The sequence below is a fragment of the Mus caroli genome, chromosome 4 (genome assembly GCF_900094665.2).
Source record: "Mus caroli chromosome 4, CAROLI_EIJ_v1.1, whole genome shotgun sequence".
NCBI lineage: Eukaryota > Metazoa > Chordata > Mammalia > Rodentia > Muridae > Mus > Mus caroli.
Window position 1 is genome coordinate 31,293,309 of NC_034573.1, and position 24,599 is coordinate 31,317,907.

A 24,599-nucleotide genomic window follows, 5' to 3' on the forward strand; every position below is an offset into this window, starting at 1 on the left:
TGGGGAACAGGGCTTGGTGGGGGAGGGTATAGTGGGCTTTAGAGATAGCATTTGAAATGTAAATGAAGAAAATATCTAATAAAAATGTAAATGCAAAAAAAATTTTTAAATGTAAAAAAAAAAAAGCCCAAACAGCTTTAAATAAGCAGTGAATGAATTTATACCAATGATGTGTAGATCATGTTGATTTCTGCAAAAATAATGCTTAACTAGAATTTCAAATAAAATCTTCAGATATTTTCTTAGAGGTTCTGAGACTACAATTGTAGGAAGACATATTTTTAATTAATTTTATGAATGTGCTGAAAACACAGAATGGAGCACATTACATTTGAATAACCTGGAATAGAACCTACAACAGCTTACACGGAGTGTTAAAATGAGATCTTTCACTCCATGGGATCTTGCCATATTCATAGACAAGGACCAATAGGCGTCAGATGTCACATATTTAATGAAAGTTCTAGGTAATTTCCATAGAACTTGTGAAAGATGCTCAAGTCTAGTTTTATATGGCAGGGATATTTGTCAAAAGTATTATGGATTGGAAGGCTTTGCTTGTGTTATAAATCTCATCATTGTCATATTCTAACTTCAAATACAAAAGCTTTTAGACACCTTCAAATTTGTGAGAAACACAACAATTAATGTCTAAGTATGTAAGACTTATTCTTTTGTGAAACCATTCTGGTATAATGTTCTGGAGGGTTGTTAGCAATATTTTCATGCCAACAAGAATTTTTAAGGCGTTATAAGTTGTGTTAAAAAAAGATGAGTGTAGTCTTGAAATATCAGTGCCAAAAGAGGTGCTGGATAAATATTCCATAAAAGAAGCCAGATTCTGCTAACATTTCTCAAAACCAAAGAAGGTAATAATTTTGAAAGAGCTTTCTGGGAGTGGATTCAACTTCCATTCAAGAAAAATGTTCAGAGGAATGGAGTAATAGCAACAGATGTGATAGATTTCCAGATTTACAGAGACAAATGTTATGTTGAGTATCCAGTTAAAAAATAAAAAATGCTTCCTAGACCAGTGAAAATGTGGCTAAAAGTTTAAATAAAGCCATTTAGAAAAGCATGATTCTTTCTGCTCCAATAGGTTATATTATGCAATAACAATTATTTATCTTTGCTACCTGAAATCATAAAGATCATTTTTTATTCATGCAAATTGGATGTTAGGCTTAGTGCGGGTCATAGGCACCCTCTTCTCACTGAAAGTTCAGTGGCTCATGCTAAGGAATGGCCATCACAGTTAAAGTCACTGACTACATTATCAGGAAAAGGAGGAAGATTGTTGAGACTTATCATGGAATGCTAATCTGTTCACAATTTATTGGTCAGAACTAGTCACACAGTCTCACTGAACACAGATCTTCAGAAAGTTCAATTATACTGTAGGCAGGTAAGTGTGATTCCATTCATGTATACTTACTCACCTACAAAGAATCACTTTAGAAAGAGAATTTACCGAACTCAGGAAAAGCTTACCACAGGTTGCATTTCTGTCAAGCCAGAAGACATATTAAGATTTACCTTTCCTTGACTTCTGAGGTTCTATATCATAGAAGTCTAGTGAAGAAAGCATGAGAGCCAATGGGAAGTACAGCAACGGCTGATGACATTCCCCTTTTCCAAATACAATGACATGCAAAAAGACTATAAAACTAAGCTTGAGCAAATTGTCTGTATTAAATGAACTCTGGACTGGTCGGATGAATGCTATCTAACAGGATCCTATATGAAAACTGGCAAAAATCATATTTTCCATAATAAGATTAAATAAAATGTGATCTCAAGGATTCATAACTGGACAAAAATGGATCAGAGACTGAGAGATAGGCCATCCAATGACGGACCCACCTTGCGTCCCATCCCATCAGCAGGCACCATACTCCGACAGTGTTACTGATGCCATGTTGTGCTTGCAGATAGGAGCCTAGCATGGATTTCTTCTGAGAGGCTCTACCAGCAGCTGACTGAGACAAATGCAGATACCCACTGTCAAACAGTGGACTGAGGTTAGGATCCCTATGGAAGAATTTAAGAATCTGAAGTGGATGACAATCCCATAGGAAGACCAACCATTACAACTAATCTAGAGTCTTAGGAGCACCCAGAGACTAATGTACCAAACAAAGAGCACATGATCTGTGGCCATGGCACATACATAACATAGGACTGGCCTCTGTGGGAGGGAATGGGCCTAATCCTGAAGAGATTTCATGACCCAGGGAAGGGATATTGGGCATGAGGTGAGGTGGGGTGGGTGGGTAAGGGGGTGAAGGTAGGGGTGGGGGAATAGGGTAGGTGGGAAAGCACCACCTCAGAGGCAAAGGGGTGGGGGAGAGGGTGAAGAACTCTTCAAGTGGGGATCTGAGAGAGGAGTAACATTTGGAATGTAAATAAATAAATCTACTTTTTAAATGCCCTGATTATTAATGTAGATTGTCTATAATTTGAAAATGGGTAAATCAGTGGTAGTTCCTCAAGCATTTCTAATCCAAGCTGAGACAAATGCATGAAAGTTACAACTGTATCCTTACATACTAATGGTGAGGTTTATATTGTTGTCTTGTTTCATAACAAGTAAATTAAAATTTAATCAAATTCTGGAGACATTATGTTCTGAAACGGCAATGCAAATCTATCAGAATAAACATTTTAGGTTTACAGCTTTCCTGCTGCTTTTCATATCTTCCATTTATCTTTACAGAGTGACAAACTTAATTGTACTTAAAATTGTTTTATTATTGCCTTTATTTATGTACCTAATACAGGAACAACTTCACGTATACATGTAGTAAGTATACAGTTATGCTTTATAGCAATGTCCTGGCCCAGTACCAGTCACTTTATGTACAGTGTGCAGAACAGAAAAGACTATGTTCTTTCTTTCATATCTTTGGAAACACCTCTGTAGTGGGAATGAAGTTCGGTAACTAGCAATCAATTGCAGAGTGAAAAATGAAATCAATTTTTTAATCTTTATTTCTTATATGCTACTTTGTTTTGATCGGAGAAATGTCAATGTGGTTTAGGCATAACTTAAAATTCAGTTTTTTGAAGATCACATGTGAATAATGTAAAATATTTTTAACATTAGCTTTTAAATGATGCTAAGTAAAATGGATTTATTACCTTCCTAATTCATATACTTTAGAAAGGTAATTGGGACAATTATAATAATTACTAATAAAAACATCATGTAGTATACATATTTAAAAACAAGCTTATAAAAAAGAAATGTTTAATTGGTTTAATGCCTCTAAAATGGTTTGCTGGTTATCATGAGACTAGTTTTCAAAGAATGAATATGGACTTCCAATGTGATCTAGGAAAAGTCTCTTTTACTTGGTGTAATACAAAACTGTAATGCATATATATATACTTGGAGATATAATATATATATATTCTTTCCGATTATAAATCTTAAGTATAAATTATTAATAAAATTTGTTATCACATTTTTCTATAAACCAATCAGTGCAATTGGAGTATCTATGCTCTTTCTTACTTAGTGGACAGAGCTACAGAAAGGACAAATGTTTGATCCCTTCTCCCCCCAAATGCAAATAACTTCCATGTTTTCCACCATGACTCCTGATAAAACATCTGGTTCCCATCCATATTCTAAAGGTTTAAATTGAAAACATTAATTTCAATTGAATGAAACCTCACATTTTCCTTTGAGCTTTTTGTAAATTATTAAAATCTTTCTGTTTAGAGAGTAAACAATGCTTTTATCCTTGTTCTTCTACTCTCCATAAGATTTCCAACCCCCCCCCCCAGGGTGCTAAGAATGGATGACTGGAACAGAGCTGCAGACATTGTAGGACACTCATCCAATTTGCTTCTTTCTGTCTAATATTTACTTAAGTCTAAGAATTTTATAAGCTACATAAGCACCAGTGAATAACAGATTTGTATCATTTCACATTTATTTCAGTCTTATCCATACCTGGTTGAAGTATAACATAAAATATATCATACCTTTATTATAGTTTCTCCACTAACCTACATTTCTATTGGAGACTTATTCAGTCCCTTATAACAGGAACATTGAATGCAGAGCAAATAACATACGCAAATATTTTCTTATAACTTGAGCCCACCACTAACATGGAAATATGCTTTAGAATGCCTCTCAGTGAGGCATTTGAGAGAAAAAAAAGAGAAAGTGTAAACACTAATTTAGTTAGGCAGGATGAAGTTTCATTTACAGAAAAATTAAAATTAACTACTTAAACCATGTATGAAATAATCTAATATAGGTCTTAATATTTGAAGAGAACATTCAAGATATATCAGACAATTACTAACAAAGAATATTTTAGATGTAAATGTATTCATTGGATGAGTAAAGGAATAAACAATGAAAGTGAATCATGAAGAAGATACAAGAAGTGCCCGCATCCAGTGTGTTCAGTGAGCTGTGTCTCTGTGTGCAGTATGTGTCTCACATTTATTTATTGCTATTGCTCACCCAACAACAACAACAACAACATCACAAAAATGCTTTCAACATCAATCAGAAAGCCAGTCATTCCAATCACTCTAACCTGTGTGATTTTGCTGAAAACATTGCTATTGCAATGTATAACATGTGCTGCTAACCCTCTGTGGGTGGGGAAATCTTATAAGCCACGCCCCACTATGGAAAATCAGTTTTTCCAGGGACAACCTGTCTAATAAGTTATCCAGTCCCAAGAGTTCAGCCTTAAACATCCATACTTAGGAACAACACTATCTTATTTAACATCTCTTTGCCACGGTGGAACATCATGACCAAAAGCAACCTGTGGAAGAAAGAATGAATTCCCACATCATAGTTCATCAATAAAGGAAGTCATGCAGGAAACCAAACAGCGCAGGAACTTGGAGGCAGGAACTGATACAGAAAATATGGACTAGCGCTGCTTGATGGCTTGCTCTTCATAGATTGCGCATCATGATTTCTTATAGCACCCAGAAGTACCAGCTGAAAGGTGGGAACACTCATAGTGAACTTGGCTTTGCCACACCAACCCTGTATCAAAAGATGGCCTAGTCGGCCATCACTGCAAAGAGAGGCCCATTGGACTTGCAAACTTTATATGCCCCAGTACAGGGAACCCCAGGGCCAAAAAGGGGGAGTGGGTGGGTAGGGGATTGGGGGTGGGTGGGTATGGGGGACTTTTGGGATAGCATTGAAAATGTAAATGAGGAAAATACCTAATAAAAAAAATAATAGACCACAGAATTTCCCAAAGGGAAAATCTAGTGGTAAGTTTTTCAACCAAAGTGCTATTTTTCAAAATGACTCTAGCTTGTGACAAATGGAAATAACACTGGCCAACATGCACATTAATTTGATTCAGTAGGATGTGTGTGTGTGTGTGTGTGTGTAATCATAATCACAGAAGATGGTTTTTAAAGAGGTCATGAGTTTGAGAGAGTCTGGGCATCCCTGGAGGAGCTGGAGGGAAAAGGGGAGGAATAGAAAATGATATGAAAACAATACTTCTATATAAAGTTTTCAAAGATAAACAAATTAAATATTAGGAAAAAACAAGAAAATTGTATTCAGCATCTCACATCCTTTCTAGCCTCCATGTCTAGACATCTTGCTTCCACCTCATAGCACCCTTGTCTCACATCGGCTATGTTACTTGCTACCAGGCACCATGCTTAGGAGTAAGGGGACCACAGCTGCTTTATTTTCTAAGTCACACATCTATGTGCTATTTGCTTAACGTGAAAATTTACATTTAAGAAAAGGCTGTTGATCAAAGTAAATGAATTGAGGATCCACTTAAGCAATGTAGGTTCCTTGTGTGAAGTGTCTGGAGGGTAAAGGAAATTCTTTCAACTGAAAAATCAAGTATAATAATAGTAGATAATAACTAGATTTGGTAGAAAGTAGGCTCTAGATAGCTCTTGGATTTCTTAGATATTATTGGGAACAAGCTGAAGAAGACGACAAATGATTTGGAATAGTCTTCTATACAAAAGGCTTGCTGTATGCTCACAGTTACCAAGTATCTCTATTGAGAAAATTTTCTGCAGCTCTCTCAGTCATCATGAGTCAGACCATGTGGTTGGATTATTTTCTTTCATCCATCAAACAGAAACTTTTATTATGCATTTAGCTTGTTTCCATTAGCTTTATTATTGCAATAGCCTATAAGCATGTTTTGTTTTGTTTGGTTTGGTTTTACTTTTTATCCCTGAGTTCAACACAAATGAAATTCATATTAGATAATTAATATATTAATCTACTTTGTATGAATTGTGGTTCTACAACCATAATATTTTTCCATCACAATATATCATAGAGATTTCTCCATGATAGAATTTAATGGCTATTACATTTATTGTCTTCTAAACCAACTGCCATTACATGTAAACCTTGAATTCCCCTGTTGGGCATGTGGATCATCTCCCTTTCAAGTTTTCACACTGAATTTGGTGGTTCTACATTTTCCCTTCAATGTACCTGTGTTTTCCAGTATTTTTCTCCTCTTAATTTATTACATTCTTTCCATGATCAGAGAAAAGACACTTTTGGCTTTAATATAATACTTCAAATATTATATTAACTCTACATTTATTTTATTTTTTAAAGCCTTACAGAGTTTCTTTAGTCTCACTTTGATATGCAGCTTTCCAAAAATTAATATCAGAACTGAGGAGGTAGTATCAATGGCAGAACACTTGTCTAAGATGTGTTCAATTCATGCATTCAATTCTCTGAACAATTAATTAATTAATAGATTTTCTCAAATATTTTCATAATATATTCATAAGGTAGTTGATTATTGGTTTTTGTTTTATACCTCTCTATACTGTGAACATTTTATTTCTTCTTCAATGTAATGCCAACATTGGATTTCTGTAATAAATCAACTTGGTAATGGCATTTTAGTCTCTAAATCTTTGTAAAAAAAAGTTTGTATTTGTTCTATTTTATAAAAAGTTTGTACTTTCTATATTCCTATGCATAGTTCTGAATTCTTCATCACAATCCAATGACAAGATAAATTCAAATTTACTAACATATCCTTCATGCTCATTTCTATTCGCATCTCCCATGTGTCAAACACAACTATCAGTCTCTACAGATATATTTCTCTGTACATTTTATATAAGCAACACCATATTCTTAATATTCTCAATGTAATATGCTGGTTTAATGTTTTTCAAAATCAAAAGCTGTCTATATTTTACTCTTTTTCAGTGCTGAGTACTTCTCCACATTATGGGTTTTCACTATATATTTGCTGCCACTTTTGTTTAGAAAGGAGTTATGCACAAATGCAATGTCTTTAGAAACTATGAAGCCATTCATGCTTCTCATTACCTCTTGGCTATAATTAATGGATCACAGGAGACTCAGGAGTGCATGTCTGAGGTTTCTTTATTCAAAAGAAACTTAACGCTAATATTTAGAAACATTTGTAATTGTATAGGTGGTTAAGTATTCATTGTATAAATTGTATTCCAGAGTGTAGTAACAGTTTATAATGACATCAATTTATAAACATATATTTCAACTCCAGTACCAATAGGCATGTATACATATGCTTCCAATTTTCAGTCTTACTTCTATGTTTATTTGCATTGTTAAAATTAGAAGTGAGGTCATAGAGTTCAATTATAGCCCACGCTAGTCGTCTGTGAAACTTGTACAGAATACTCTTACTTCATCCTATGCTTAATTGCCTAGTGACATGAGCTTTTATGTTTTGCTTTGTTACATAGAGACTTGTGGATAACACATACTTATCAAGCATTTAACTTACTAAATATTTAGCCGGCCTACAAATAACAAATACTTAACAAGTGTTTCTTAACTTGATGGTAATATAGTTGGTTTTGATCAACTTATGTTTTCTTATATTAAAGACGATTATAAAATTTTAAAACTGTTGTTGGCAGTGCAAACTCATGTAATCACTATGAAAATCAGTGTGGACTTCCCCCAAAGCTAGAAATGGAACCTCTATCTTATCCAGTTTAACCACACTTGAACATTTCCCTAAAGATCAGTATATCCTACTTCAGAGATGACTGCTCAACCCTGTTTACTGATGCTATTTTTCTGATACCCAGGAAATGCAAATAGTTTAGGAATTCAACAAAAATGAGTGGATAATAAAAATGTGGTTTATGTAAACAATGAAATATTATTCACCTGTAAAGAAAAATGAAATTATATTGTTGACAGGTAAATCAGTGAAGCTAGAAATAATCTATTCTGATGCTAGTTATGAATTTGCAGGTATGTAGATTTATTTTGGCACACACATAGGAGAAAGGGAACTAGCAAGTGACCATGAGGAAGGAATTCTAAAGGGAGGCTAATAATCTAGGTGGTGTAAAGGCATGAGAATAATGGAACAGTGAGGGTAAATGGGGTGGAGAGTTCAGGGAGAAGAGAGTACGGGAAGATATAGTTAACACTAAAGACTTTGGGAGATGACATTCTGAAACCTACTACTAAGATACACATTATATAAATGAGATTGAATTGGAGATACTTTATTTACAAGAGACAATGCCTCCCCTCTATATCACAGACTTTCACACGAGCCAGTACCTGATGGGATTTATTTCTGACAGTAGAGTCCTACATATCTTCTCAAACATTAAATGTTCTTGCTTTTGGTTATTTCCAGAACTTGATGTTAAGACACTATTCTTGAATATTCTAAGTCCCTTTGCAACAGGACATATAGAAATCAAGCTGAAACTGACAGGGGAACTTCATACCTACTAACTAGTTGAAGTGGAAACTTAAGGGTTCTTTGGAAAGTCAGTTGGATGGTGTTTTACTGGCACAAATACATGAAGGAATGTTTTGTTAAATTGGACACAGTTGTGAAGGGCTAAGGCAGACATGTGGAGAAACATCTCACTGAAGCAGACACATGAGAGAGATGTTCTGCTAAAGCAAGCATGTGAGAGGACACGTGATGAAAGATTCTTTGCTAACAACAGACATGTGTTGGTCTGTCTTACATAGCTGTAATTGGGCTGCATTTGTTGGGACTCCATAGAGAGAAACAACACCAAAATCTTCTGCTGGTATGCTGCAGTTTGTTACTGCTTCCAAGGACTTGGGATAATTAGATGCATGTGCTGAGGCAAGACCTATGCTGAGGCAAGACCCTTTCTGAGGCAAGGCATATAAAGGACATGTGATGTTGGGAGGGTATAAATAGGACTCCAAGCAGTGATGGAGACAAAGCTTGGCTTTTGGGTCTTTGCTGATCTTCACTTCTCTGAGTGAGGCACCTTTGGTATTCCTGTTGGTCTGTCGTGATGACTGGAGCAGAGGCTGAGGCCTGTCTGTGCCTGATAGGTCACATCACCATTGTTGCTCACCTGACTATGGAGCTGGACTGCTGGTGTATCCTTGAGGTGTTTGAGAGTAGACCAAGCTGCTGATGCCTGCTAACCTGTGAACTGAACTGCTAATTTCTAGACAACACAGACAGGAATTTCTCCAAAGAACCTTTCTAAGAATTTCTAAAGAATTCTTTCTTCTCTACTACCTCTGGTGGGTAGTAGGCTACAAGAAAGGTTAAAGCATTTAAGAACCATCATTAAAAATAGAATTAAAAAAAATTAAAGTTAAAATTAGTCTTCATAGCTTTTGAGGTCTATGCATAATACCAGGGGAGAAAAATGATATATTCTGAGTGTCTAGTTGTAAACACCATGAATAACAATAATACCATGTAAAGTATGCCTACTTGTCAATAAAAACAATGCCATTATGGTAGTAAACAACTGTGTTCTGAGGATGTCAATCTGCAAGATGGAGCGCATGCCTGGTATCTTTAACTGGGACAAACACCTACAAGAGTATCTAGGACTGCTATTCACCTAAATGGACAACATAATTAACTCCCATGCCCTCTCTCTTCTTGACTTTTTACCTACAAATAAGTGCGTCTCTAAACCCTCTTCAGAGGAATTGCTCTGTTAAGAAGATGGTGATTACTATAAAAATTCATAACTTCTTAACATGAAAATAATAAGAGACCAGAGTATTCAACTGTAAATTGGGCATCTATATAACACCCTTCTCTCCAACTTCCAAAGAACTCATCAGTCATCTTAGAAGAATATACAGGAAGAAAGAGAACAGTGAAAAGGAATAGATGCCAAGGCAAACCCCCATTTTTTATTCATGGGCAAGGGCCATTGCCATATGACTTCCTAAAGGTTGACACTGCTTGCTTAAGACCTGCCCTAAATCAAGCATTCTAAAATCACAGGATGAATTGAAGTGGGTCTTATGAAGTCTTACTCTTACTGAGGAGCTATTGGCAATCGATGGTTTTCAGTTTTCATTCAGACATGTGGTACTTGAGAGAGTTTTGTTCCAGGACATAGTAGCACACACATGCACATACAGGCCACATTAAATGGACTCGGTGCATTAAACCAAACTGAGAAGGAGCATGTGAATTTAAGAGGAGAAAAAGGAGGCTGATAGATGTGAAGTTAAAGAGAACAGAATGGGGGTAGAGTTGACCCAAATACATATTTGAAATTCTTAAACAATAAAAGAATCACAAATACCATTATCTTTCAGATATAAAATAAAAAATACATTATCATCACTAACTGTTTACATATTAATTTATATAATTATAAACAACTGAGACTAAGCGTGATTATGTACAGAGAAAATGTATAAAATGAACTATATGTGATGTGATCTATAATCATAAGCAAGTTCCAGTCATTATATATCATCAAATGAACGAATTTCCCAATATCTTTCTCCTCACTTTGCACATACTCATGTGTCTGGGTAGTGTGATACACACACACACACACACACACACACGAGGGTGTGTGTATGTATATGGTTCAAGTTTAGAAAAAAAAAATGAGGATAGTAAAAGCAACTCCCTTTGAGCAATGAAGCCCTCTATTTCAAAATCAACATTTCCCAAAAGGCACTGTTGCTGCCTCCCAGGGCACACCAGGAGCAATACACTTATTATGCTTATTATTTCCTTTCATGCTGGCTACTAGATAGATACCTTGATGCTAACCATAGTTACATTATATGAAAATGAAACTGTATGAAGACACAAAATCCTTTTATGCAGTCCAATTTAGAATACATTTTACACTTTTACTCTGTAGTGCCATGTCTAGAATCTGGAATGTGATAGGAATTGTAAATTTCTGCATATGTTTCTGCTATGCTGAAATTTGGTTATTAATTTTGTAATGATGATAATTCTCTCTTTATAGATAGATTGATATTACGTTCTATTATCGGAACCAAAATGCAATTTGTTTTCTAGCCAGGATTCTTAGGCTTGCATTTAGTCTTACTCATTTGATAATGAAAGTAAATTCATATTGACAGTGAATCCAAAGCTCAAAAGAAGGAAATGATGTCTGACTTACAAGTAATACAGCTAGGCTGTGCTTAATATTAGCCAGTGAGTTCGCCTAAAAACACAGCAAATTATATTCCAGTTACAAATCATAGTGGTCTTCATAATTTTTAAGGGACTTTATAATTATTTCAAGTTTCAGAATTTTATTACAATGCAAAAATCATCAATATCTACTAGTTTCTTGCTAACTAACTTAACGAAATAAAGACTTAGCACTATGATTAATGACACTAAAATCACTAAAATGAAATAGGTCAGAGGGGATATCAGATTTTCTACTGACAATACTACTGTAAAAACTAAAATGTTACATGAAGCTTGAGTTTAGCATTATAGATTAAGCTACTGAACAGAAGTCTACAAGTTAAATACTTTAAAACTGTTGTTCATGGATATTGAGTAACTTACCTGGCATTAATGGGAGATACACACACACACACACACACACACACACACACACACACGTGTATTTATATATTTGGGAAACTTTAATTCCATCTAAACATATGTATATACATGCTTGGATGGAATTAAAGTTTCCCGAAAGTTGTTTGGAGCAGATGCACTCACTGCCAACTGCCAATAGCAACCTGCTCAGGATGAACAGGGCACATTTAGAAACACTGGCCGCTACAATGTATCTAAGTCACTGGAAATAGAAACACAGAAGCTCCACATCAGCCCATTCATGCCCAATGACTAGCCATCTTTCCTTGCTTCCCAGAAGCAACAGCAAGGGAGTTGATGCCAGATGAAAAAGGCATCTAAATGGCTACCACCTATTTAAAAATGAATTAAGATCTACTAACTGTAAAATATCTAGCATGTGTGTTGTTTTTAAGAAAATAATCTTATATATAAACCAGAAAATCTTGAGATTACAAGGGTGAGTTCAGTGGGAAAGCCAAGCTGAGACCTAGGACATAACTGTCTTTGCTGCTCTACTTTTATTTACTTAAGAAACATCTTTTACAAATTCCATTTTTTTCTTTTAGGATATATATTGTTTTATGTTTAACCAGATTTTGAAGTTCATAATGCTGAAGTAAGTCCTAAGTTATAAAAGGATGTGACTAGGTGATGTATATATGTCACCACTATATAAGCAAGTTAGATTGGGGACTTTAAAATGAGGCGAATGTTCATATAACATCAGAAAATTGATTGTCCTTCCTATCTAACATTCTGCCTTCTGGATAAAACCAACCAGATTGGAGAATCAGTAACTGACAAGCCTGTCTGCATCCAGTGACTGCCTCTCCCTGTACTGCAGGAAAACATTTCCACCTAGAGTCCTTTCCCAGAATATCTGGAGACCAAATGAAATCAACCATAATGACTACCAGAGCCAAATAATAATCAGTTTTTAATTGAAGCATCAAGCCAATTAATTTGTGACAACGTCCTATCAGTTCTTATTCCACTCGTGAAGTTTCATAGGACCCAGGCCATTTTCAGCTCCAGAGCATTCCTGGAAGTATTTAGTATTGGGACTTTTCTAAAATCCCCTTTACTAGGGAGAAAATATTTTAGAGATGGTGTCTCAAGACTTAATTTGAGATTGCAAAATAGAATCACTTGTTTGATTGAATAAAATTTTATTTAACATGAGGCGTTTTAACCCTCAAACATATTTCTTATAATTAAAAAAAATCTTTTGCTTTTTGTTGTTTTTCAGAAACCTAATTGAACCCAAAATTTTAATTTACTTTGTTTATTAATACAAATACATGCTTTGTGGCTGCCTGTGTGGATAACTATACAGACTAGTAAAGATATGTTTTATGCTCATAAAATTTCCAAGGCAGTATATTTTAAGAACTAACATTTTTTTTTCCTGGGGACCATTTATTCTTGCCTCCCCTGAAACACTTTATATAAATGTTGCCCAGATGATAGTGTGTAACAAACACTCAGTAATAAAAAGCATCGATATATTTTCTAGCTTCCATTGACATTAAATTACAAGTGTTATATAAAAATTAAGTTCCATATTTAGATTAATCAATAGGCAAATAATGGATGCTTTCCAATGAATGATCACCAAACCACTTCATCAATAGGAAATTGCCCCACTTAAGAACTTTAAGGAGAAAATACCTGGCATTATCCCAATACATATATGCTGGCTTTCAGCAAGAAGACCTTCAGTATTGTCTGCCTTGCATTCAGCTGTATTGAAAATAAAATACACTAATAAAGATGTTGAGAGCACCCTGAGAAAGAGCTCTATTTTAAATGTTAACCGTTGCTTCTTAGTTCTGAAAAAAAATTTTTTTTCACTTTTATCTTGTGGCCCAGGATCTTTATCTGGGTCTCGGCTTGTATTCATTATTCCTAGAATACAACGATGCATCTTCTCCCCTATTCTTTGAGTACTATTCCATAAGAGGGTTAATATCTCCAGAGCTATAACGACCACCCTTAGTACACTCTAAAATTTCATTAGAGTCGAAAATGACCACACGTGATAAGCACAAACTTCACAAGGCACCCTGGAAAATGTAATTTCAGCTCTCTGACAGGGATAGGGTTTTCTCACCAAGTACACACAATATCTTAAATATGTATTTACGTTTTGTGTGGCTTATACACTACAATCAAATATACCCAGTGTCCACCATGGCTAAGTGAGTACTTAACAGAGAGATTTGTGTTTTGAAAATACTAGAAAATGTCAAAGGCACTGTGAAATGTGAAGAATCTTGCTTCCACAAACAATCTGAACTCAAGGCCCTTTCCCAACAACCAGCCCCCACCTTCTCCACTGCCTTAACTTCACCATTCTTCCTCCCCTTGATGTTCTGGGCATGAATCCCTACTCATCCTTTACCCTACTCTCCAAGTCTTACAACAGCTTTCCTCTGTTCTCAGAGAAAGTCCCTTGGGCTAGGAGCTCAGTCAAAGGCTGAATGGGGCGACTTCCCAAGCAGGTGACAAGGAAAGGGGAGGGAGAGCAGAGGGTGTGGTACTCTCTTTTCTTCACCACACCCCAACCCTGGGATTTTGCACTCTGGTCCACCTCAGCTCAGAGGGGACCTAGCAGGTCGCCTTGCTGAGCTCCAAGCAATTAGTGATGGCCAGCCACTGGGCACTCTCTGGCAGCAAAATTATATTAAGTAGGAAAAAACATTTTTTAAAAAAAATACACACAAAACTTGCCTTTAAAGGAACCAAATGTTCAGAGTAGCAGGCAAAAACAAGGATTAGTTCTTATGATCCCCCAGAAAGCCACAGAGAAAACTGAAAGGCACCTTAGACAGGTACCTCACAGATCACCTCCCACCCTTCCCATGTTGCCCTTAGGGTACCAGCCTGAGAAGACCTTGGGTTGGGTTGGAAGGGGAGAGAGAGGCTTTACCTCCTGGGGCTGCCCTCAGGGCGCTGACTGTGGTCACATCCCCGAAGTGGCTCTGGCTCCTGGCACTGCTTTCCAGAGCACAGCCTGGGTTCCGACCGCCTTCCGAAGACGGGGCGCCCAGCTGGGTGGTGCGCCGGGACTCGGGCTCACGTCTCCCACCCAGGCTGGGTTGGACCCCCAATGCCGCGCCGCCTCAGCCACCAGGCTTGCTCGTCGAGTAACCCCTCCGTCGCCCGGCGCCCCCACACCCACCGGCTCCGCCGCGCCCGCTGGGAGCCTCTAGCGGAGGCCAAGCGAACCGCAGCTTACCCGCGGAGCTGGTGCTCCGACGCCCGCTGCTGCAAAGAGCGGACCCCGCCACGGTGTGCACTTCCCGAGCTCTGCATCCCGCCAGCCTGCTCCATCCTCACCTGCCACTCAAGTCATTGACAAGACCAGGGCCCACAGCTCCCTATCGCAAAGATGGGATAGGTGTGAGGAGCTAGAGAAACACCTTACCAGAATAGAAAATCAAAACAAAACAAGAGCCAAGCCCAGATGTAAATCAGCCTGGACAGAAGATCCAGTTCCAGATGCAGTTCCCAATAGGTATCCAGAAGTGTGCAGATAGGACACTCCCTTTTGTCAACCGGTTCTCAACCATCTGCACCGGCTGGTCTTCCACTTACCAGCCGGGAGCCATTCACACGGGTTGTGCAGCTGCGTGACAACAGCCGAGGGGGTTCCATGTAACTTACCTTAACCCCCGCCACATCCTAGCATCTATTTTAAGTTATTCTCTCAGGAGATTCAAGCGGCTGGGTTGCGGTCTCTTACCTTGACATGTTGTTCATGCCCCTTCGTGTCCTTAAAATCCAAAGCCAAGGAGGATGAAGCTCACAGGAGTCTCCGGGGTTCTTTAGGCGTCCTCCTGCCTCAGCTCTGTCAGCTTTTCCTTTCAAAGGGGTCAGGAAGGGAATGTCGGTTCTAAAGCCCTGACAGTCTAGGTGTCTCCAAACCCTCACGCCTGTGGCGACTGATACAGGGACAACCTTGGATGGCCGTGGAAACCTTCCCCGTCCCTGCTCAGGCAACTTGGCTGCGGATCCAGTTTTCTTCCGTGACCCCACAAATGCGTTGGGTAGCCAAGCTGGGTATGCCGTCAGGAGCCGGGGCTCCTCTCTGATTCTCGCCACCGCACCCCTCCCCCTGCTCCCGCCAAGTGGGAAGAAAACGTGCGCTCAGGCGGGTTCGGTGCAGAGCAGGTGCTGGCAGCTGAGCCACGCCGAGGATCGCGCTCCACCACCAAGGCGTCTTGGCTACAGCCCTTGCGCCTAAGCTTCTGCGCCAAGGAAACTTTGAGCGGAGGCCGCAAAGCCAAGGGATGGGTGGTGGAAGGCCCTGGTGAGGTGGCTGAGGAGCTGGGAAGGAGGGACACCGGGCGGGCGGCGGGCTGCTGGGTCCCGGCGGCCACACTCAGCGCGCGGACTGCGCGCACACACGCCCGGCTTACACGCACCGCTCACACGCACACTCCCGCGCGCGCGCACCAACACGCACGCCCAGCCTCGCGATCGCGGCCCCAGACCACAGGCGAGAGCCAGAAGAAAGCCTTCACCGGGGGTTCCCAGAATGGGTAGGCTGGCGACATCGTCCCTCCTCTACAGTTAACGGAGCACTCTAGTCCGATTTGTCACCTCCCATCTCCCCGCCCTGTCATGAGTCTCCACTTCTGGCTGTTTCCTGTGGTCAGCTCTTGTCCAGGTACCCTGAACCCGGAGAGAGCAGGACTTCAGACACTTCCCATCACCACCCTTCCGGGGCACCAGCGCCCTTCTACAGTGGAGTGCCTGCTACACCTTCCTAAGGAGCAAGGGGCTCCTTGACATCCTTTAAACTGAAGAGCCTGGACCTCATTTCTTGAACAGAATCTTGCGACATCCCCTTGTGCTCATTCCCGGAGTAACTTTGTCTCAAAGAGCTCCTGAAGTTCACTTACATGCTCTTGCAAAGAACTGCTCAGGGACTTGCCTTAGGCAGCTTTTGGATCAGGACTCATTTCAGGTTTTCTGCTTTTATTAAAAACTGGATGGTAGCAAGTGAAAGACTCAGCGGGAGAAAGGTGTGTGGGTGGGGCAGCATGGAGATTCAGCCCATTTAGTTTCCCTTTCCAATATTTTGGCAAGAGGTGGGTATGTCTCCTGGTAGCTCCTACTGCACTTACTCAGTACTTACAGCAGGGATGCCTGGTTACTGCACAAATGGGCCCTCTAAACCACAGAGTCATTACTCTGTGAAGAAGTCAGAGATCCGCCAGAAGTCCCTGCAAAGAATCCATCCTCTGGAAGTTTGTCTTGCTTGGACCGGCGAGCAGGAAATCATTTCTACCGGGAAAAAAACAAAAAACAAAAACAACAACAACAACAACAACAAAAAAAAACCAACAAAAAACAAAAAACGGAAAGTTTTGCTACGATGGTTTCTTGATTGTTTTATTTTGTTCTTTTATTTGAAACCCTGATTTTTCTTTACATGCCGCGCTCAAATTCAGCAAAGCTTTGCTTCAATTATTCTGTTTCCCAAGTACTGGAAAGGCTGGGTGGCTGCAGGTTTCTCTTTCAACGTCTTTCCGAAATCCCTGTGGATAGAGACAGAAAAGGAAAAGTGATACTGCATAGAGATGGCGCTAGGACCCTTTGCAGGAGGGACTGCGCCACTCCCCCGCTGTTTCTACAAGAGCTTATTCTCTCAAGATCCAGGGTATTTTGAGTGGTCCTTTCCCAGTTGAGTTAGAAGCTGGCTGCCTGAGAATAAGAAAATACAGTATGTGAGCACTTGGAGGAGAAACTGTAGGGTGCAATAGTGGAAGGGAGGAGGATTTTGAGCAAAAGAAGAAACTTGTGTTGTTAGGAGCTGCGACAACGCTATTCATTGCCTGAGTAGCCAAGCATGTTAAGGTAAGGATGAAGTAGCAACCATGCAGTATGCAGGGTCCGGTCGAGTGTCATTCTGAAAGCATGGGTGCAGTCTGAGTTTCTTGAGTGAGTCAGCTTGTTGAATCCTGTGTGAGACAACCAGGCAGAATCACTTCCTTAGATTCTTCCTGAGTTTGGGGATGATGCAGAAACTGCCCCTTGGAAGGAATGAACCACAAGCTATTTGCTCTGCTGCTAACAGGACAGCAGGACAGAGTGTGTATGTTTGAGTTCAGTGTTGACTTTCCTTGTGCAGTGAAGGGAAGAGCTAGAAGCTAACACACTCGAGGAGGGAGTCTAGGTGAAGGAAGAGAGAAATCTGGAGCAATGCTAAGCAGTTGAAAATAAGAATACAACTGATTTTGGGCACCAGCATTTCCACAGTGTTTTAAGTGGGGGGTGTTAAGCTGGTTTTGAACTTGGTATTATCTGTGAACTGTGTTCTGGTCATAGGTTTGGTACTTTTCTGAACTGTAATTGTTTTCTTTCTTTAATAAGTGACTGTTGTGGTTACTGGATTGGAGATATGGGTTATAATGTACAGTTTTACGTAAAGCAATCCTTTCATTGTATAGCTCTTTCAATTAACAAAACTGGACTGGACATGCATTGCAAAGATCAAATGATTCCTTTGTTGAGCATACAGCTCTCCAGAAAGGTTCTGGACTGAGGAGATCTTCCTGGCTACTGTTGACATGAAAACTGTTAGTAATGGCTCTTTTCAAAAATAAAGTAGGTCATTTTCATGCATGCTAAGTGGATTGTTCCAAGGGTGTCACATAGTGCTCAAGACTCCAAGGAGAGGAATATTTTTACTTTTCTTGAGTTTGGGATTACAGGATGTGTGAGGAGCATCGATAATCACAGAGTAGAGTATTCTTGACAGGCAGTTAAGCACCTGCAGCCACTTGAAAAACTTGTATCTTTACTACCTACCTGCAATAAACATTCATTCACCCCCCCTGTGAAAATAAAAGTTCTGCAATATGCTGTCTTGTTGAAAAACTAAGCACACCTGTTATTCTTTATGCAAAATGAAAGGAAATAAAAGCCACGCCTTTTCTCTTCCCCATCAATTTTCACATTTCACTTTAATGGGAGAAAAAACAAAGCCAATCTCTGGCTTAGAAGAGTTATACCATTCCTTCTATACTATGTTAAATATCTAAACATCTTTCTGCAGAATTGAGGAAAAGGGTTGAAACTTGAAAGCACCATCAGATCCTATAGACTCCAATGCCAGATTATAGCAACTGCATCCTTCCAGTGTGTGTGTTTCTTCACATTCTTTGAAAAGGGGAAATAGTGTTCTGCATAGATGGTGTGTCTGTTTCAATGTAGTCTGACTTGGAATTTTCATTCTTCAAGATTACTCTAGTGTTTAACTCCCCAGGAACAAAACAGCTATCCAATTAAGATATGGCTTTGCTACGTATTAAAAATGTTCCTTGATTATTAATATTTCCTACACCATGGTGTACAAGGAGAGCAAGGATGGTGGACTGTGTGTTGTGATTTGGTTTCCTTGACACCTAGTAAAGAATTCCACGGAGAACAAACCTGGTGATCATGGAGAGACAAGTAACTGTTTTGCCTTGTGATTTGTGTACATCAATTTAGTGATGCTCTGTGTTCTCAGATGACAGGAAAACTGATGCTTATGCAAATTTGTCAGAGGTAATGAAGCTATTTTGTCATAAATAAGTACCCATGGAACCTATACCCTCTCTATTATGAAGACTTTACTTTTAAGTGTCTTGCTCATTTCTATCATTCAGGAACAAACATTTTTGGTTATTCAGAATTAAAGGGGACCATTGCATTATATTTAAGTTTAGACTATGGTGCTACAGGCAAAAGATGAATGCAGAATTAAATGGTATGATAATTTACAATAAGTTTCATTTTATGCAGTTTTCTTGGTTCCTACTTGTTTCATAGGAATACTGAAAGAGTTAACTTTTTCCTATTCCAGTTAAAAACATGACCATGATTTCTTCCCATTATTCCCCTCAGAATATGAAATGCTGAGCTGTCAATTGAAGAGATTAGGGCTCAGGTTACAATGTCTTTACAGTTATTCATAACTTTTCATTGTGTATTTTCATCTTGTTATCCATGTGTAAAAATGTAGAATGGAATTCCATTTTGCATTTTCAGTTGTGTAAATAAATTATAAAAGTGTGCCCATTATGATGGTTCAGTGGTTAACTAATGCCTCACAGAATTTGAGGCCCTCTTCTGGTATCCATGCATACCTGAAATCACTTGCTGATACACATGTGCATGCACACACACACACACACACACACACACACACACACACTTAAAGTGAAGAAATAATAAACCTTTTTTGATAGAAAATTCTAGAAATGTACTATTTGGCGTATATAGTTGAAAGCATTGTATTGTACCATGACATATTTATTGATGAAAAATCATTCTGTGCCCTGAAATTTTTACTGGAGATCAATGTCATGTAAAGTACTACTACCAAAATATTTAAATGATAAAGTTTCAAAGATTAAAAACACATATGGCACTGAATTTAAACTGACATGTGAACATTCCACAAAAAATGTAGTTGTAATTTTCAGTAGCACATATTGTTAACTATTCTTTAAACATGCATTGCCATAGGAACATTGCATTTTATTATATTTAGACTATGGCGCTACAGGGAAAAGATGAAGATGTTGAGATATTTATTAATGACTTTGTAAAATATTTAGGTGAAAATAGACAGATGCAGAAAGGTGTTTTCTTCAAATCTAAATAAAACCTGTCATGGCTGTAAAATAAGAGGACAAAGAATGTGGAGGCAGAGGTGAGATGTTTCCTTAATTTGGGTATATGTGGATGTTTTACCTTATATATAAGTATGAGATAAATGCAAGATGTCCTACAGATATCTGTCTGTCTCTGTCTGTGTGTCTATTTGTTACTATATATGTAAAACATCTTGTATTTATCTCATCTTCTTTCTTTAAGAAGATCTTGCTTGCATTTATTCCATCCTTTATAACTAAGGAAGCAAAATAATGACTGGAAGCATTTCATTGTGGCTTATAATAGATTTTCTTATTTATTCTTTTACTATATAATGTAATTTTTGGAGAAGTGAGGGAAATAATCAGGCTTGGTATACTATAACAAAATGTTATCCTTTAGGTTCCCATCAGAAAATTATTTCTCACAATTCTAAAAGCTAGACATCTAAGATCAGTGTTCTAGTTTTATGACTGGTAAAAGCTGTTTCTTTGACTTAAAAACAGTGCTTCTGAGAGTGTGTCCCTGAATGCTCTTCCTTCAGTGTGTTTAAACAGAGTTCTTTATTCCTCCTAAGAGAGCCAATTGGATCATGGGATCTAACCCTCTTTACTTCCCAAAGGCTTCATTTCCAAGTACCGTGATATTAGAGACTAGGTTTTCAATGTCCTTGTTTATGGAGGGCACACTTCACCATCTCAGAGAAAGGAACATTCGGTCCCTAGCATCAGGCAAGACTCACCCTTGTTAGACCTTCTCTGAGCAGAGACTGATCATGTTCACTGAGAGGAAGAGCTCTGTCACTGCAGTATCTTTATCAGGATAGCTCTGGTTTAGGATTATAGTAGTGTATGGCTTCTTGGGGAATGGCAGCATAATATCACTGTCTACCTCTGGGTTATCAAATGAAGATGTGTTCACTCTGGTGGCATATGCATACATTACTTAGAGATGTATTATAGGCTACAACAACGAAAAAGAGTTTGTTCTTAGGCTCTTGTCTATATCCTTGAACGTATTCAGTTTAGACTTGATGCTGCCTATGGTGTCCTAATGAATTTAAGTCTCATTTGAACATTTCTGTCTTGCAGAAAATCTCAGCATTTGTTGATTTCATTCACGTAATAGCTACCCATTACTGAACACTTTCACATCCTGAAAATTGAAAAAAAAAAAAAAGAAGAAAAGAAAAACAAACAGGGTTTGATTCTTTTAATTTAAAACAAACATATTATCTTCATTTGATAAGGGAGAAAACAGTTACAGAAATACCAAGTAATTTTGTCAAGGAAATAAAGCTGCTTATATAGTTCTGAAGGTTTGAACCTTCACTATCTCAATGCAGAGCCCAGGGTTTTAAACATCATAAAGATCTCTATTAGATACAAGACTGAAAGAACGAAAACTTGTATCCATTGCTCATAACAAGTTCCTCAAATCAAAACCAGCACATGGCTCCTGAAAAACATGCAGATAAGTACATATAAATGTCAGTAATAGTGACAGTCTTCCCGTTGTGCTTCACACAGTGCTAACTGTAGAGCACACATTGCTCTTTTGCATTTCACAACAGCCTCCTCAATTAGTCAGTATTATTACCATTCCAATTACCAAGACTGATAAAATCATTCCTAAAAATCCTTTTGCTTTTCAGCACAGACACTTTGAACACAACACCTAATGATTTATCCTTATTGTTATACTCACTTTAATTTAAACTATTATCTTACACCACAGTGTTGTGTTTACTCTAAATCACCTGCTTAAAATTTAGTCTTCTTAGTCCTCTAGGTCTCTTTTCATACCTAATCCTGCCCCTCTTCCCCTCCTCCTCCCTGCTCCCAGCCTTCCTCTGGCCCACTCCTATGACTATTTAGTTCCCCCTTCTAAGTGATATTCAAGCATCCTCACTTGGGCCTTCCTCCTTGTTTAACTTCTTTGGGTCTGTGGGATATATCATGGGTATTCTGTATTTTATGGCTAATGTCCACTGATCAGTGAGTACATATCATGCATATCTTTGGGGTCTGGGTTACCTCACTCCGGATGATATTTTCTAGTTCTATCCATTTGTCATTAAAATTCATGATGGTCTTGTTTTTAATAGCTGAATAGTATCCTAATGTATAAATGATCACATTTTCTGTATCAACTCTTCATTTGAGGGACATATGTTTTTTTCCCAGTCTGTGACTATTGTGAATAAAGTTTCTATAAACACAGTGGAGCACATGTCCTTGTGGTATGGTTGAGCCTCTTGGGTATATGCCCAGGAGTGGTATAGCTGGGTCTTTAGGTAGGACTATTTCCAATTTCCTGAGAAACTACCAGATTGACTTCCATTTCCGGTGTGGTTGTACAAGTTTGCAGTACCACCAATTGAGGAGTGTTCCTCTTTCTCCACATCCTTGCCAACATGTGCTGTCAGTTGAGTTTTGAGTTTAGCCATTCTGACTGGTGAAAGGTGGAATCTCAGGGTTGCTTTGGTTTGCATTTCCCTTATGACTAAGGATGTTGAGTATTTCTTTAAGTGCTTCTGAGCACTTAGTAGAGCCTTTCAGAGAATAATTATGGCATAGTTGTCTGTAAGCATAACAGAGTATCATTAACAGTAATTGTTTAGCCCTCTGTTGAGATTTCTCTGTTTAGCTCTGTACCCCCTTTTAAATTGTGTTATTTGTTTGATGGAGTCTAACTTCTTGAGTTCTTTATTTATTTTGGATATTAACCCTCCATGGGGTGTAAGGTTAGTGAAGATATTTTCTCAATCTGTATGTAGCTAATTTTGCTATGACAGTGTGTGTCCTTTGCCTTATGGAAGCTTTTACATTTCATGAGGTCCCAATTATCAATTGTTGATCTTAGAGCCTGATGTTCTGTTCAGAAAACTGTTTCTTGTGCCAATGAATTCAAGGTTATTTCCCACTTGCTCTTCTGCAGAATCTCTAGGAAGTCCCAGAAACTGGGTTGGGGGAGTCTCCCAGGAGTCAACGTGGGTGACCTTAACCTAAATGCCAAACAGTGTGGACATGGAACAAGAACAGTTCCATCCCTTAGCCAGACAAGACCTCCAGTAGTGGGATAGGTACACCAACACACCCACAAAACTAAGAAACATAGGTACAAAGATGAATCAGATACTGAAGGAATGGACACCCAATAACCATCCCATCTTGCAATCCATCCCATGGGCAAGGACCAATCCTTGATACTGTTAATGATACTCTGTTATGCTTACAGACAACTATGCCATAATTATTCTCTGAAAGGCTCTACTTAGCAGCTGACTGAAACAGATACAGATACATAGAGCCTGGGAGTGTTGGGGGATGGAATGAAGGCCAGGAAGACAAAAGCTTCAATTAATATGACCTCCTGGGAGCTCTCAGAGACTGAGCTATCAACCAAAAAACACACACAGCATTGGTTGATCTAGACCTCTGGTAAATATGTAGCAGAGGGCTCCCTTGTCTGGCCTCAGTGGGAGAGGAAGTGCCTAATTCTGCAGAGATTTCCTGAGCTAAGGTGGGGGGATTCCAGGAGCAGTGCCACTCTCTCAGAGGCAAGGGTGAGAGGGGATGGGGGAGGATTCTATGAAGGAGGACTGGGAAGGGGGAGTGTTTGTGATGTAAACAAACAACAAAAAAGTTTTAATTCCTATTCAACTATTTCCTATTTCGATTCAAAGGACATTCTGCAACAAAGTAAAAACAACCCAATTGTAAAGTTGGAACAAATACTTTTTGTACAGTTGAAGCATGTGCTGGAGAAACCATTTATCTGCCAGTGGTTTGTTGCTTGCCATACCCTTAAGGTGACCTGGTGACTTTTTTTGCTATTTTTTACGAAGGGAAGAAATTAAACAAGGTAATATGATTAGGAAAAAATATGGATGCTCCTTTTCTTTCATGATTACTTCATATATGATTTCTTATTCTGAAGTCATGTTTCATGTCTTCAACTGGCAGGCAGTCAGTGGATCATTAAGTCATCACACACAATTTCAAAATGCCATCCTCTATCACACATTAGTGAAGTGCAATAACCCGAAGAGGGACTTTACTTCTAACACTGGTATAGCAACAATAGTCATAAAATAAG

At 38.6% G+C, this 24,599-nt stretch overlaps 1 protein-coding gene across 2 annotated transcripts in view; it reads right to left on the reverse strand.

Annotated features, from left to right (window-relative positions):
- Positions 1 to 16,265, reverse strand: part of Lingo2 (leucine rich repeat and Ig domain containing 2) — a 1,160,577-nt gene extending 1,144,312 nt beyond the window's left edge. Inside the window, exon 1 of one of the 2 annotated variants that reach the window (XM_029476375.1) lies at positions 15,592 to 16,265. The gene's annotated coding sequence lies outside the window, so the exon portion shown is untranslated. Of the gene's footprint in view, positions 1 to 14,775; positions 14,963 to 15,591 lie in introns of those variants that run through there. The other variant, XM_029476378.1, reaches the window with a different exon arrangement.
- Positions 16,266 to 24,599: the final 8,334 nt, after the last annotated feature.